Genomic DNA, 16,122 nt, shown 5'->3' with positions numbered 1-16,122 from the left:
TAGGGAAAGCTGCTCTACCACTGCCATTTTTTGTTGCTTTTAGATAAGTGCTTCAGTGTCTGCCTGCCCTAAGATGGGACTAGTCCTTCAGGAGAGCAGTTTTCATGAGGTCTCAAGAGAATCTTTTGGGCAGCAATGCGAGAAGGTCAGTTTGCAAGCCCTTTGAAGGGTTTCTCTAACATAGCTGGATTTTTCTTCCAAAGTGCATTAACACTGGTAGTTTCAGAAATCTCTCCTTTTGAATATTCTGTAAATATTCAAAAACTCAATCTTCATTCACCACAAAGTCAGAACCAGGAATTACGTCCTACGCAATTCAGTATTTCCCTTGAAATAGAGGGTTTAACCCACAATTCAAAAGCCTCATCATCTTCCACAGGTTTAGTCTGTAAAATTTTTTATGCAATATGGGGTTTGATCAGTTGCTAAAATGCAGTCAGAGAATTGTCTCCTCTCTTGTGTTGCATATATTGATGTCTCATGGAATTATTCTTGAAATCTAAGCACATGGCTCTTCAGATATGGTTGCCCTTTGCAGTTTGCAGTACTCATTGTAATTAGGGCTAATCACAAGGAAAAGTTTTGTTCAGAATGAGAAAAAAAAGTAGTGCAACACATCTTTCATATAAAATGTTGCTGGTATAGCCCTTCTAATTATGTTCAAGTAATAATCTCCCTTAAAAATTCATATGTCTTTTGCTTCTTTGTAACAAAAGGCCAAATTAATCATCTCTCTGCTTGGAAAACATCTGCCATTCAATATCTATTAGCATATAAAGGATGACAGTTCTTCAAACATTTGTGCATCCTGCATTATAATTGAGATTAGCACAGGATTTGCTGTTTGTTTATTTCCCCAAACCACTATCTTTTAAAGAGTGAAAAGTTTTGTGTGTTTTCTGAATGTACAGATGACTGTCAGTCCTGAAGGGCTTTCAGGGCCTTTGTGTTAACAAGGTCCTTCTGTTTGCATATTCCATCCCTCAGAGCAGCACACGTGTAATTTTCTCATCATTGTGTGCCATCTGGAGTATGCTGCTCAAACTGCAGGTTGAAAATAAGGTATGAGGAGTATTTTCATTGCTTGGATCTGGGAATCTTACCTATTTCAAAGCCTCTTTCTCATATAACACATCTGAAGTTTGGTTAGGATTCTGCCAGCATTTACAGTAGAGCAGGAACTTCATTTTGGAAATCGTTTTTTTACCCTGTCTGCTGAGAACAAATTCTGATTCCTGCCCCTGAATTTTCGTGATACCTTGACTAAGTAGCACAAGCTATGAACAAAACCAGCCATGATTGCTGATTTAAACTTCCAGTTCTGAAGAATTAAAGGAAAAGTGAAGTAAAAAATCACCTACAAAGAAATTGCAAGAAACAGATGACAGCCATCCGGGGTCACTTGACAAAGAAACTTGAAAGGCAAGTTAGCTTCCTTTTAAGTTTTAAGTCATGTTTTGAGGAAGAAGGCCAAGAGCAGGTCTGGAAATAACTACAGGAACAGAGATGTCTTTACTAATTGCAAGTTCATCTGAAGGAGGAAACTTCACAGGAGAAAAGGCTTCCGCTGCCAGGGAAATGCCACAGGGAATGAAACCCTGACTCTTAAGCAGCCACAGCCTAAGGCCAAGGAACAGCAAAAGCAGACACATTATACACTCTCATCCCCCAAATGAGCTCTATGTTTCCTTGCAATAAGAAGGAACTATTTTCCTTCTTTTTTTTTCCCCTCTTGTTTTCTTTTCCACACAAAAATCTATGGGTGTCTTAATTTGGTTCAAAGCCAGGTATTTCAAAAGGTGAAACTGCAACGCACCTGGATTTCTCTGGCACACCAGAGAAGATTGGGTTGGATCTATGGGAGCTGGATCCAAGATTCTGTTTTCTAAGAGTCTCACTGACCCCATGGTGTGGGAGCCAAGCTTAGAAATATTGTGAGGCTGTCTTTGTAGCTGAACTTCCACAAGGTTGTGTGGCAAAGAGGTTCAACTAACATTTTAATGTTGAGAGAGGCAAAATTTCAAAATCTCAAAATGCATTTATCGCAGGGAATCAAACAAAAGGTAGAAAGTTTGGTATGACTTTGTTCCTTCAGTAGCTAAGAAAATACAACCATATTTTCATAGAGGAGGCAGCTTTTGTTCTCCACATTGCAGTTATGAATGGGAACTGCTGTGTTACCTTGAACCCTTTAATGCATCTTGGTTAAATGGTGACAAAGACTAGACTCAGACAATTCATTTTATGCAATCTAACGTCGCTGGGCTACAGCTGAGATTACTTTAGGTAGGAAGATTTAACAGGGCTCATCCAATTGAAACAGTATAGATTAACTCTGTTGCCATAGAAACATATGATTTTGGCATAGCAAACACAAGAACAGCACATCTAGTCTGGTATTTCACTTCTACTAAGGATATCATCTGATTATTCAAGGGATGATTATAATAAAACACATATCAAATGCACCTCTTCATAAATTTGAGACTATTAAAATAGCATTCTTGGAGTTATCAAAAAGTAGTGCAAAATTACCTCATTATTATATGTATACTGAAAAGCACAAAATTTGCAATAATTAGATGTATGCAAGTATATTAAGTTTCTATAATGTAAAACTTCTGTCAGATAATTATTTTACTTATTTGGACAGCTTTCAGACATCTTCAAGCAGATTTTATAAATGTAAGTCAACCTTCTTGCAAAAAACAAAGTTAAATTGTGTGTGAAATTATATTAGTAGCTCAAACATTTTTCTCTTATATGTCTTTAACACTTTAAGGGGTCTTTGAGTTTGCTATCTTCCTACAAATTAATGTATTTAATGTTATTTTTTCCAATAGCTATGCATAAGAGAATTTTCTTTCTTGACTTTTTTCAACTAGCAAATTTCAGAGAAGCATAACTGGGCATCTTCCTCATGGGTAACAGGTTAGGGAGTCAAAATAACTTTCTTATTTTTTTTTTTTTCAAAAAAATTATTCAAATATATTATAAAGCATATGCAAAAAGATGAAACCAGTTCCATTTTTCCCTTTCCAGATTGTCATTTTAAATTGCAAGCACAATATAGAGAAGTATACTCTAGAAAGAATGAGATACTGGTGACAGTAACTCCGTGAGAGTTTAATTTTAATTCTGGAACACCTTCATATTAAAGAGACATTCATTCTAATAAGAAATGTAACTCAGAAACTGCAAAGTTTTGGGACAATCTTCACTGAACTGAACATATTTTTTGCACCCATATTAGACGTCTCTTTGTTTTCTCTTTGGTAAACTACATCATTATTAAACACAGATGAAAGCTCACAAGTGATCAGAATTACACAATTTCCATTTTTGTATGCACAGCCTTTTATTACTGTTCTCACCTTGGAGCTGTGGTTGCAAAGCTGTCTATGTTATATATCCCCCGCTGCAAGTACAGGAAACCCCAGGCAGACAAATTATTTTAAAATGTGTTGCACTTTTTAAGCAAGAATATTCATGTATATAAATGCCTATGCTTACACATGAACTCAATTACTCTAATGGATAATATATTCTGTTTAATTCTATTGGTATTTGGGGCCTCAGCAAATGAAATGCCAAAAATCTTTTAATTTATATTCTGCCTTAGTAGGAGACTGGAAATGTACATTATTTAGAAGTCTTTTTTTAACAAGTGGCTTTTTGATAGAATAAAATATCTTTATTCTAAAAGGAAAAAGTATTATATTGAAAAATTTTCTTAATATTGTGGGCTGCCTATAAATTCATGCCCCAAAAAATCTTTCAAGAATAAGGAGTATTGTGATGGGATGACCTCATCCAAGTGGCAGATGCTCACCCAGCAGTTTTCATTTGCTCTCCTCAACAGGACAGTGGGAGAAATAAGACAGAAAACCTCATGAGGCAAGATAAACATCTTATCAGTATCCACTGCAGACAAAACAGATTTGACTTGGGGGATATTGATTTAACTTTATTATTGGTAATCAAAATAACTTTGGGTTGTGAGGAACAAAGACAAAAAAAAAAAAAAAGTAAGACCTTCAGAACCTTGCCCAGGCTCAACTTCACTCCATCATTCCCATCCCTCTACATCTCCCAACACAAGCAGAGCAGGGGAAAGGGAATGGGGACCATGGTCAGTCCATAATAATTTCTCTCTGCTGCTTCTCCTTTCCTCTCACTTTTCCCTTGCTCTGGCATGTGGACAGCCAGTAGCAATTTTTAACCATCTCTATTAAAATATAGACTGAGGTTTGATCAATTTCAGATTTAGAAATAAGGCGGTGCCAGACAAATTTTAGAGCAGACCTGTCAGAACCCACACATATGTTTCTTTAGAGCCATGTTCTGCTTTCACATGTTTTTCTGTCTCACAGTTCTCTGCCATCTGGGTGTGCTGCACCCTTCAATTCCCTGAGGCATCTTTTAAACTAGACCAGATAAAGTTCTTCAGAACCATTCCTGTGCCACTATCTCCAAGCATGCTATGCACTAGCATGGCACCTCTTAAATCCAAGCAGCAAACAGAGCTAAAATATATTTCACAATTTGACAAAAAGCAATTAACCCACCAGATATAGTGGTTTTCCAACCACAGGACAAGACTAATTGCTTTGATACAGGAAAGTGTTTCACCAAAAAATAAGAAAGGACTGCTTAAAAAAAAAAGACAAAGAACCTACAAAGTGGATCATATTACCATTTAGCTACTGAAAATGTGAGGAGTTAAATGATTTGTACTTACAAAATATTCTGTCCTTGCAGACAGCTCAGTAGTCTGCAACAGGCATTGCTCTGGAGTTTGCTTTTCACCCTGCTTGGAAGAGAATAGATCTGTTGTGCATCAGCAAAAACAATCACTTTTTTCTAAGAGTTTTTACTATTTTGATATTATTTTATTATATCTAGTAAAGTACTAGAATCCATGGAAATATCTTATGGTTTTTAAAAAAATATTGCACCTTGTCATGGCAAGAGCCAATTACCATACTGAATAGATTATTTTGTAAATGTTTGAATTGATTTTTCAATTCAGTCTGGAACATAAATACACAAGATGGATGTACACAAGAATTACTGTAAATTATTTTTTCCTTTTTTTCAAACCTGAAAGGAAACATTTTGTGTGATAATTCTACCATTTCATTTTACAAGAAACATCTGGGGAAATTACTTTTAATCTATGTGAAACCGTACACGTAGTGTTGTGAAAATGTAAAAAAAAAAATAATAAATTATATAGTTCTTTATTTCCAAAGAAACCACTTTTGTTATTGACATGACAAAACTCTGGGAAAAGATGCGCAATGGCAGATATTCTCAGTCCCTTTATAAGCAAACACATATACATTCAACCTTGCAAGAAAGTCCTTTTACCCTTCCAACATCTCATTTTAGATATCAATACTTGTACACTTTCTTCACATTAGAGAAAGAAACCAAACCTTGCTGAGAAAGAAAATGTAACAGTCGTGGAATATTTAAGTGTTTAAGATTTGAATTCCTTGTGTCCTTCCCCAAGAATTATTTACTTTAAGTCTTGAATATGCAGGTCTCATTTACCTGTTCAGATGGGCAAAAAAGTATTCATAAAAATAAATGTGACTTCTAATGTTGGCCCTGTAGCAGCCAAAGTATAAAATGCATTAGTCCTACATGACAAGCTCTATTTCTGGGTTTTTTTTGACAATTTCCCAACATCTTCACCAGGAACTAGAGGGAAAGAAGCACACTTTTTTTTTTTTTGGTAAGAGTGAGAATACACTCAAGTTGAGAGTCCTGATGCTTCTGGACTCCTTCCCACAATAACATCTTTCCAATGGAGAAATCATAATAAGTGTTTTTAGACTAAAATCAGGATTCCATAGGATTTATGCTGAGGTGATTGTGGCTTTCTACACTTTTGGTTTCCTATAGCAGTATCCCAAGTGATTTTGGAGTGAAACTGAATTGTTGAATGACAAAAACACATTATTGAATGACCAAAATGTAGCTAACTCTGAGAGACTTGTGCGCCTTGTTAGAAATTTTGATGAAAATACAAATTTAGGGCCATTTTGGAGGTTCTCTCTTTTATTTCACACAGTATTTCTCTCAAAGGGTGCTTGTTTGAGCAGTGCTCCCTGTTCTGGCCCCAGGTCCCTGAGGAACTCATCAGTGGTCCTCCAGGGATCAATGGAAGACTCCTACTTAACTGTGAAACTGAGGCACCATCTACAAACAGGGTCCTTGCAGGACAGGAGAGGTCGTTTCCAGGGAGGTTTAAAGTGAAAAGAAGGAAATCAATATGTAGTTTTAAAAATAACTCTGTTCAGGGAAGAGAGGAAGCAGTCATACAATGGGACATTTTTTAAATTGTTTACTGTGTGTGTTACAGTGCCAGGCAGCAAGTACAGCATTTTCTATGCCACACATGAAGCAGGAGGCATTTCCCCCAGTGGAAAACAACACCAATAAGTGACATAATAAATTGTAGCATCTTCCAGAAAGAGCAATAATTTTAAAGAAAGGAAGAAATATATAAGAAAAATTGGAAATAAATGCTAAAAGCCACGCAAATTATCAGCTCCACTTTGTAAATTTACCCCTTTGAGCGAGTTATCTTATTTTGACTGTTTTTCATTGAGCAGAGGACAGTCTCACAAGTTTATGTCAAGCGGTTTGTATTTACCTGAACTGGTTTGCAGAGTCACACTACAACCAGCTGTTCATTGATGGGGGGCAGCAGCCAGAACCAGGAGGGGGCATTGGTGGGGGAGCAGCAGTCAGAACCAGGTTTTTCACAGGTTGGTCAGCTCTCACCTGGCTGCATGAATTCTGACAAGTTCAAAAAGATTCACAGCTCTCATTCTGGAAAATCAAGTCTCTGTTTCCAATTCCATATCCTCCTGAAATTTAAAAATCCACTGTTAAATGCCTAAGTTATCCCCCTTCTCAAGTACTTTTGGGAATTTGCCCAGACTGTTGCTCAGATTACGGCACTATACCTGAAACCTGCGATACAGACATTAAAAATGCAGAGCCTGTATTAAAAATCTAATTTACTTTTTGAGATCTTGGCATAAATTAGTGTTTTCAGGGAAGAGGGGATCCAAGATCCTTGCAATGACACCTTCAGTAAGGTCAGGCAAGGCCCCCTGAACTGCTGCTCTGCTTGGCTCCAATAATGCAGCTGGCACATGGTTTTAGCATGACCTCTCTGGCACATGCAGGATCCATTGCAACTGGATAATTTAAACTCCATCAAAAACAACTCCTAAGTATCTTGCACACAGAATACTGTTCTCCATGACCTTTCCTGCCTCTGCAGGAACACTTCTTATTGACTATTTACAAGTGTCTTATCTCTGTACAATTTAATCAGTTTTGCAGCAGGAACCCTGAGGCAGTGTTGAAAGGAAGGTTCAGATTCTCCAGCACAGATGTTGATCATCACAGTTAAGGACACAAATCAGTCTTTAACTGTGGTGAATTTTTGTTAAAAACGAATTTTTGTTATTGGCCTGTATTTTTTTTTTCAGAAGTCTTCATTGAATTTATATAATTAAAGTAATTAAATTTCTTTATATAATTATATTACTTTATTTATTATATTATATAGATTATATATATTCTACAATATAGAAAAATATGGTTTATATATTATATTCATTTATATAATTAAAGTAATTAAAGTATCAAAGCATCATCAAAATACAGCTGTTAAAAAGCATCTGTACATGAGAAAACAAAATATTTCTGCAGCACATCCTCTGTCACAAAATACAGCAGTTACCCACAGAGCACAAGAGAAATTTTCTCCCATTGCCAACTTCATTTTATACTACTTGCTGTTTTTTCTCTTTTTAAGAATTCCTATCTTTATCACTGAAGAAAAAACATAGGGCCTGTAAAATAAAACCCCTGTAAATTAGCTTCAATGTTAATATTTTACAATAGTCACAAATTCCTGGTTGTAGAGTTTTCTTCAACAATCAGTGAAATTTTAGTTAAAATAAAATGAAAACAAGCAAAAAACACCCCCAAAATCAACAATGAAACCAACGGAAACAGATCCAAAATGGGAAAGAATGGGGGAAAAAATTGCTGCAATATAAACAACAAACAAACACATCTGAGTAAAGATTCCTAAAATACCAAAGGGTCGTAGAAGTCTCAACCCATTTTCAAAAAACACAAAGGAGAAGCAGTAAGGACTCTGTGGGTTTAGGAAAGCATACTTTTTACAAGGGCATGTTGTGGTAGAACAAGGTATTCAAACTGAAAGAAAATAGGTTTAGATTATTTTTTTAGATTTCAGATTTTTTTGTTAACTACAGCTACTTTTCCAATGCCAGAAAATGAGAAAGGAAATACACAGGAAAGGTTTTTCTTTTCCTCAGCAATCAAACTACAGAGTTGCTGAACAAATCCGTATTTTCAGCTCCTATGAAAAGTGCCAGTATATCATGGTTAACTCAACTGTACAGATAATTGGCCTTAGGAGACTGGGAAGGCTGTTTTGAGAAGGCTGCTGCTCCCAGTGATGGATTTTAGTAATATGACAGAGACAAGCTTCTGCATCTTTCACACCTTTTCTGTCATCTGTGTGTTAAATTTTGCAATAATTGTCTCTGTTTTACCCATTCTTAACTTGAATGTATTGTTATTTTGAGGCAAAAACCCCAGCTGACTCATGTGGAGGACTTCATGGTGGAAAGAAACCACTGAGCCCCTTGCAAGGGCTGGGAGAAGGGAGCAAATGCAGGGGCAAGAAGAATGATGTTGAAATTAAGAAAATATTGGGAGAACATGGGGCAGAAAATCTACTGTTACTTGATCTCCTAGAGGGAGCTGTGCCAGCTTTCCTACAATTAAAAGTTGGCTAAAATTCAGCCTGGAAACACAATGACACAGAAGTTGGGGGGAAAGTGGGATGTAAAGCCTTTACTAACCTTTGCTGCCTAACCTGGCTTGTCTGGCTTTTTCTCTTAAAAAAGTTAAGCCAACTAGTTTATAGTTTAAAACCCAATGAATTTTCTTTAGCATAAAAATCTTCTGATCATCCTTGGGAAGCTCACTCTCAGAAAATAAACAAAACAAAAAGCAAACAAACAAAAACCATTAAAAAAACCACACACACAAAAAAACCAAACCAAAACAAAACAAAAACCCACAAAAACAAACAAAACAAAACAATTGGTCTAGACAAGTGTACCTGCTGGCTTGGGTCGTCCTCATAGTTATCTATCTTCCTTCCTGTATTATCTGGCACAGGACAGTTGTCAGTGGGATCTCTCTGTCCCCACAGGCCCTGCCAGGGTACATCTGGTTCAAGACAGGAGCAGAAGTACCAACCTGAAAACAGAAAAAAGAGTGAAGTGAAAAAATAGGAAAAAAAAGGGTAGAGTGAAAAAAATAAGAAGTGAAGGGAATATGGATCTGTGCAATCTAGAAGTGCAGCAGACAACTTGAAGAAATTAATGTAGGAGCTTTGTCTACTTATGCAATCAGGTAGAGATACACTATAAAAACCTCTTTTCTCCTAACATAACCTTTCAGATAATCAAAAGTTGTTTAGTAGTCTATAGATGGATCAAAGAAGTGAAAACCAATTACCAGTTCAGCCCATAAAAATTCAAAAACATAGCTCTCTAAAAGAATTATTTTACAAAGTGAAGAATTTAATCTGAGAACTCCAGAAGAGGAAGAAACTTGCGTAGGAAACTTGTGAAAATTTTTCATCAAATCTGAAATCCAGTCAAAGTCCTCTTGAATTAGAGAGTTTATGGGAATATAAACTGAGGTCAACTGGTAATGGAATTAGAAATCAAGATCTGAGAAAGACAGTGCTTTGATATGTTCACTAATATTAATAAAATTATTAAGGAATTCATTAATAAATGAAAGCAGCACCATAAAGAATAGAATTAAAACAAATGGATATGAAATGATGGCCCTGGCTATTAAACGTGAGGGCTTTTGGAACAGGAAAAGGAAAACAGAGATGAAGCCTAAAGAGAGAAACCTGCAAATTGCTACTGGAATGAGTTGATATAAGCTAGCATGAAAGGTTATTCAAAATCTTGACATGGAAATAAACCTGGAGCAGTACTCTATGCTTGGATGGAGTCATTATACTTCAAATGAAAACATTTTGCAGAAGTCTGCAGTCAAAGAACTGAAACTACCTGAAGAGAAACAAAGTATGAATCATATGTACAGTGAACAAAACTAAAAATTCCTTTATGAGGACTGCTTAAGAGAAATCCATATTCATAGATTGTGCTTATATCTTTAAATATGAAAAACCTTCGTGGCTTGCAGCTCACACTGATAACAGAAGTTAATATGATAACAGTAGTTCCTTAAAGAAATGGTTTTGATAGAAAAAAAGATAATGCATAACATCCATGTGTATTGGAGTTGACACCTTGGTGGGGGTGAGAACAGACCGTGGGCTACAACTTAATTATGGGTGTAAAACTTGTGTTAATACATGCGATTTTTAATGTGTATGTTTAAACTCAAGATTAAATACAGACATTTCACAAGCCTGTAAAATAATGTAGGGAGAATCACAGAACCATAGAACAGTTTCTATTAGACCTTAAAGATCGTCTAGTTTCTGCTTTGGGTAGAGACACCTTCCTCTAGAACAGGGTGCTCAGAACCCCTTCCAGCCTGGCTTTGAACACCTCCAGGGATGGGACACCGACAGCTTCTCTGGGGAACGTGAGCCAGTGTCTCACCACCCTCATATCAAAGAAATTTTTCCTAATATCTAGTCTAAACGTACTCTTTTTCACTTTGAACCCATTCCCCTTTGTTCTGTTGTTACATATTCCTGGGAATTATCTCTCTCTGCATCTTTCTTGTGGGCTCCCTTCAGGCACTGAAAGACCACAATTAATGAAGCCTTTTGTGTTCCAGACTGAGCAAACTCAATTCTCTCAGCCTTTCCTCCCAGCAGAGCTGCTCCATCCCTCTGATCCCCTTGGTGCCTGCTCTGGCCTGGCTGCAGCAGGTCCCTGTCCTTGCTGTGCTGGGAGCCCAGAGCTGGATGCAGCCCTGCAGGTGGGCTCTCAGCAGAGGGGGCAGAGGGGCAGAATCCCCTCCCTGCCCTGCTGCCCACGGGGCTCTGGATGAGCCCAGCACACGGGGGGCTCTGGGCTCCCAATGGCCAGGGCATGGCCAGCCTCTCACCCACCAGCACCCCCAGGGCCTTCACTGGATCTGCTCACCCCCAGCCTGGGCTGGTACCAGTGGTTCCTCTAACCCAGGTGCAGCCCTTTGGAGCTGGGTCTTGTTAAACCTCATGAAATTCCCATCGGCCACTTGCTGAGCTTGTCCTGGTCCCTCTGCATGGCATCCTCTCCTTCAGGTTTACCAGCAGCAAATTTGCTAAGGGTGCTCTCTATCCTCCCATCTGTGCCATTAATGAAGATTTTAAATAACACTGCTCCCAGTGTGGAACTCTGAGTACCACTAAGAAAGGACTGTTGATAGCTGCTACACCTGAGGCAATTTTTGCAGACACAAGTGAGCATGCATTTGCTACTCAGAACAGCCAAAGCTAAAATGGCAGGAAAGAATAAATCTTTTAACTTTAGTCCCGACTTCTGCACAGAAAAGAGAAACTACTCTCAGTTTTTTCCAGAAAAGAAGTTGGGAAAAGAAATGAACATTCAGAATTTAAGGTCTGACACAGAGGAGACAGGAGAGGAGATGCTGCAAGCAGCAACCTGGAGAGAGCTAAACCCCCTGAGGTACCTTGGATGCTGCAGGGCAGGGTGAGCTCACAGGCTGCCTGTGATGTCTTGACACGAGGCTCAGAGTTGCAGTGGCAGCTCACTTTTCTCTCCTGCTTGAGACACGTCTCCCGTGTGCCCAGCAGCATCCACTGAAGGTCAGGCAGTCCCACGCTGCCTCCCTCCTCCGGCTGCTCCTCCCTGCTCCTGTGCCTTGCCTTGAGTGTGGATAGGTTTGTCTCCAGGGAGGCAGGTCAGCACAGTCATCTGGCAGAAAACATGTTGCTTCAGCAGGCTTGTTTTCCACCAGTGAGCCAGCTGAGCAATTCCAGCTTGCAGAGCCTCCCTCGCAGCTTAGTTAAGCTGATTCATTCGTTAATGACTCTCCTTTTCAGTTCTGACAAAATCATGAGAATGTTACCTCATGTACAACTGAAATAACCATTGCAAGATCAACATCTAGAGTGGAAGAAAAAAAAGACTTCTGCTCAGAAAGGAATGAGAGAATGAGAGATACAAAAAAGAATTTTAATATCACCAAACCTATCAGGAATCACAAACCTCTTGAATAAATTGCTAACTGGGTCAACCAACTACAATGCCAAAGTTTCAATGTCGCATATTTTTTAAAATGTCCTGCATTGGCCTGACTTCTTTGCTCACTGAAATCTCACCTTGGGATATTTCAATGACAAAACTTACCCTGGCACAAGAAAATGTGAGTTGCAATACATAAGTGGCCTGTATAATATGGAGAAGGTGAGAATGAGCAAATCAATTTGCTGCTTATTGGAAACTGTTTTTTTCCAAGGGCTGGTCACCTAAGCAACCTAATTATGCTATGCATGCAATCTGCTTCCCCTGAACATTTAATATTGATCATTTTTTTGTGGCTGCTATATGCAGAGACATAGACCACCTCTGGTGCCTGGACAGGTACCACGTCTTTCTAAAATAGATGAGGTTTACTATTATTCTATGCAAGAAAGCAAAAAGAGTTGTAATTCACACTCTGGCTTGCCATTGGGATCTTGTATACTCTCCTCCCTATGACTATGTGCAGAATATAATTGCAACCCATTATTTTTTTCTTTATCCTTTTTTTCCCCTACTAGGAAAAATGCAATTTGGCTGAATCTAAATGTTTTGTGAAAGTGAATAAATCTCAATTAAACATTTGCTAGGATGAATTCTTACACACAGAAGACTTGGATGGAGAGCTAGGAAAGGTCAGGTTGTGGAAAGAATCTCTCAGATCCAAAATAACAATTGCTTGAATAAGAATGGGCAGAAATTAATAAAACCTCTCTGCTCGAAAAGAGACAAAGCACAGAATCTAGTTCAGCCATCCTCACTCCATGCTTTAAATACTCAGTAGTAGCCTGTTTGAAGTCTTTCTTCCTCTGTGAAAACCTAGTCTCACATTCATTTGATTGCAAAATGAAATAGGCTTCAAGCCTTTGATGTTCCATAAAATTGATTTGCTTTTCCACTTTAATTATAACAGTGCCTTACCTAGATAGGTGGCCAGCTTTTTGTCATCACACAAGCCATGTCTTGTTTGAGAAAATCCTTCCTACTCTATGCTAATTGGAAAGACATAGCCATGGCTAAACATCCTTCAAGTCAGGCAACAAAGGAAAGGGGTGCAATGCACAGCTACATTTCTGCTTGCAGGTGGCCCTCATATATTTCATTTATTTGAAGAAATGACCATTCAAAAAAACACAGTGATCTCCTTAGATAAAAAAAATGAGCCCTTGGAATAATAGGTAGAATAGTAAATCAGTCAGGTGGGACAGGTATCCTTACCAGTGAGCTATAATTATACAGATATATATATATATAGATAATACATACACACACATATATATGTAAGGGTACAGTTCAATAGTTCCTAACATGCACTGTTTAAACATAGCCATGAAGTCAGACAAAAATCTGGGTGGCATAAGTCTTCTGGTGGTAAGACTGTGGGTAAAGCAATTTACTGTCTCAAGTTAGGAACTCCAGCAGAGAAATGTAGATGATAACTTTCATTAACTGTTGTTCTGTATATGTTTACAGTGAATTCTACTTCTTAATAATTATGATTTAAAAAAATAGTCTAAATCAAGGCTTTCCTTAACTCAGTCTTTTTAAATGTTTTTCAGAAAAGTAGCTTTTTGGTTGACTTTTATTTTTCTGAAAACTGCTGCCTATTATTACCCTAAGAGCAGCAAGGTTCATGCTACTAAAATGATCTCCTAAAAGGTTGAAAAGTTTACTACAATAATTTCTGTAATAATATATCATAAAAAGAAAGAAAAACACATAAATATGCACTCTCACTTCTTTTTGAAGGTCGTAACAAACACTGTTAAGCAGATGTTCTAGTCTAATATGAATGCTGAGGAGGGGGGCTGAGGAAAAAAAAGGGAAAAAAAATCGTCTACAAGAATGCTAATTAAAATGTGACAACAATTGATCGCGCCCTTTCACTGGGGGCCCTTTAACAAATTTTTGCATTTGACCTTCACTGCTAAGCCACACGAACTATGAATTCATGGCATAACTAATTAATGATTGATCACACCGTGTCTGCTGGGTGGATGCGGGAGGCTGGAGCTGCGTGTGCAGTTCCTGGCAGAGCCAGCTCAGTGTGCTGCAGCCCCGGGAATGTGGGCACCGCGCTCGGCATCACCAGCACCACGGAGCAGGAATCATCCCACACGCACGGGTGAGCGTGGAGGGAATCTCACACTGCTTAGCTCTGCTCTCTTGGGGGAGAGAAGGAAAACTAAAGAAAAAGGAATAAAAAGAAAAAGAAAATGAAAAAGAAGAAAAAAAAAAAAGAAAAAGAAGATGAAAAAGAAGACACAAAAAAAAAAAGAAAAAAAAAAAAAGAAAAAAAAAAAAAAAACAAAAAAAAAAAAAGAAAAAGAAGATGAAAAAGAAGACAAAAAAGAAGACAAAAAAGAAAAAGAAGACAAGAAAATAAGACAAAAAAAAGAAAAAGAAGACAAAGACAAAAAAGAAGATTAAAAAGAAGACAAAAAAGAAGACAAAAAAGAAAAAGAAGACAAGAAAATAAGACAAAAAAAAGAAAAAGAAGACAAAGACAAAAAAGAAGATGAAGATGAAAAAGAAGACCAAAAAAGAAGATGATAAAGAAAAAGAAGATGAAAAATATGAAAAAGAAATAAGCTGAAAAGGAAGATGAAAAAGAAGATGAAAAAGAAGATGATAAAGAAAAAGAAGATGAAAAAGATGAAAAAGAAAGGAGCTGAAAAAGAACATGAAAAAGAAAAAATGAAAAAGAAAAAGATGAAAAAGAAAGATGAGAAAGAAAAAGAAAAAGAAGAGAAAAAAGAAGACAAGAAAATGAAGATGAGACAGATGGAAAAGAAAGAAGATGAAAAAGAAAAAGAGGAAGAGAAAGAAAAAGAGAGAGAAGGAGAAGGAGAAAGAAGGAGAAGGAGAAGGAGAAGGAGAAGGAGAAGGAGAAAGAGAAAAAAGAAAAAAGAAGAAAAAAAAGAAAAAGAACAAGAAAAAAAGAAAAAAAAAGAAAAAGCAAAAGGAAAAAGAAAAAAGAGAAAAAAGAAAAAAGAAAAAAGAAAGAAATTGAAGAGATGTTTAGCAGCTGCCCTCATAGGAAGCCAGGGTGTGAGTGCAGCCCCATGAGATGTTGGCACAGATTACAGGGGGAGAGCAAGTGGGGAGAGTCATCCATAAATTATAAGTAAAGCATCATAATAAGTTCATACTCAAGTCAAATCTAAGTTCTTATCCTTGAATGTGCTGTCACAGGCCAGAGGAAGGTATCCATAAAATACAAAACCAAACAAATCGTACAGTGATGCCTACCCAAAATGTGGGCATGGTTTCTTCTTGTTGTCGTCTCTTTCGTTTTATGCTTTCCAGAAAGAAGAAAAGTTGCTTGTTCACACCATCTGTTGGAATTCTACAAATAGTCAGGAGTCAAAAATGGGACCTTTAATAGCAACAGCCTAATGAGCTCCATATCTCCCCAAAATGTGTCAAAGCTTTCCTGAAAGGATCCTAAGCCTTAGCCAGGATAAGTCATACACATACAGTGACAAGAAATACAAGGAATGCAAGTTACCCAATTTTAATGGCAAAACCCCTTTATTGAACAGTGCTTGAGCAGCACAATAATGTCTTTGGAGAGATAAATCATATAACTATATGAATAATTATATCTATTTGGTAAAATAACGGACTTGAAAAAAAAGAATGGAAAATTAATCAAAACCAACATCTTGGCAAATATTAATAGAGAATTAATTGGCTTTTCTAGTCATATGTATGTCAACAAAAAGGACTGAACAAATCAAAATATTGCTATAGGAAAATGATATTTTTCCTATCATTTTCCTGATGTTGTGGAAGTAGT

The 16,122-nt window shown here is 37.3% G+C and overlaps 1 long non-coding RNA gene across 1 annotated transcript in view; it reads right to left on the bottom strand.

Moving 5' to 3' along the window:
* The window catches only part of LOC115948003, a 20,848-nt gene extending 9,041 nt beyond the window's left edge, over positions 1-11,807 (bottom strand). The window contains exons 1-4 of the long non-coding RNA XR_004081863.1: positions 11,749-11,807; positions 9,194-9,333; positions 6,668-6,884; positions 4,742-4,810 (exon numbers count right to left, since the gene is read on the bottom strand). This is a non-coding gene — a long non-coding RNA (uncharacterized LOC115948003). The remainder of the gene's footprint in view (positions 1-4,741; positions 4,811-6,667; positions 6,885-9,193; positions 9,334-11,748) is intronic.
* Positions 11,808-16,122: the final 4,315 nt, after the last annotated feature.

The sequence above is a fragment of the Geospiza fortis genome, unplaced genomic scaffold, assembly GCF_000277835.1.
Source record: "Geospiza fortis unplaced genomic scaffold, GeoFor_1.0 scaffold72, whole genome shotgun sequence".
NCBI lineage: Eukaryota > Metazoa > Chordata > Aves > Passeriformes > Thraupidae > Geospiza > Geospiza fortis.
This window is presented reverse-complemented; position numbering and strand designations above follow the sequence as displayed.